The sequence below is a fragment of the Aplysia californica genome, unplaced genomic scaffold, assembly GCF_000002075.1.
Source record: "Aplysia californica isolate F4 #8 unplaced genomic scaffold, AplCal3.0 scaffold00698, whole genome shotgun sequence".
Classification (NCBI taxonomy): domain Eukaryota; kingdom Metazoa; phylum Mollusca; class Gastropoda; order Aplysiida; family Aplysiidae; genus Aplysia; species Aplysia californica.
Window position 1 is genome coordinate 190,962 of NW_004797968.1, and position 1,231 is coordinate 192,192.

Genomic DNA, 1,231 nt, shown 5'->3' on the forward strand with positions numbered 1-1,231 from the left:
TCCTGAAAAGAAATGTAATATAGATCAACACGATATCAGCATAAATAGATATTATAACGTAATGTACTGGTATACAAGAGCCACCCCAACCCCCCGATAAGCCACCTCATTTTGATTTTAATGTTTAAAAAAAGCTTAGTTTTAAAAAGAAATGGAATATAAATCAACACATAGGGGCAATAGAAAACGTCAGTGTGAACTGTGTGTAAAAGTCTACATCTTTATGATGAGTCAGAGCAGTGGCACTCACGCTGCCGTTGCTGTACAAGAGTTGTCGACTTTTACTCATTTCTCCCAATGGTGCACTGCCAACTTACTTGGTACAATGCTGGACTGCAACGCTAATGATCAGGTTCAAATCTTCAAAAGTACGTAAAATGAATGCAGTATCCTGAGGAGTTTAAAAAAAAGGGTTTTTTAAAATTGTTTTATCGCTTTCCATCAACTTAGCTCAACTCGGATAAGGCAATGAAACCAAACCTCTAGGCTCTTACACAACCTTACTCTCTCAAAAGTATGCCAACCATAGTACCATAGTTTAAGACCAGGATCAATAACTATGGAAATAGATGCACTAATCTAATGAATTCTTTATCCATCTTTGATCTCAATTTAATCTTCGATTTTAGAAAGATCAGTGATGTTTGCTCCAAGATATAAATTGTGTATCTTAAAGATGTAAATTGCTGCTTTTAAAACTAAAATTTTGCTATGTATTTTTGGATGCTTCAACCATTCTAACCTGCAGGGTAAAACCAAGACATGCTGTCATTGATTTGAGGAAAAAAACAACAATAAACAAATAAACAACTTGTGTCCCATGCTCTCATAATGACCTTATGTGGTTGCAAGCGCCGTTAACTGTTTATCAAACACAAAATCTATGTTGCTATATGTGACGCAATAAGTGACAGCATTTATACAAGTTGTAGAACGCCAAAAACACCCTTCCTTGCCACTTGCTCTTGCGTCAGTGGTGCAATAGTCAGGCTCTTCACACAGAGAGGCGAAATCGATTGTCACTTGAGAAGGCATCTTATTGAGCAACCTGTACTTCTGTTGTGATCTAGTATCAGGGGGATGAATGAACTTCCCACAAAAAAGTATAAATAATTTCTTCAATGTGCTAAGTTAGGACATAGTTACAACAAAAAGTCAACCGCTCATCTTTCACCTCCTTCTGTGTGTCTGAAAATTCCAGAAGGAATCGATGCTTGGACAGCTTACAGGA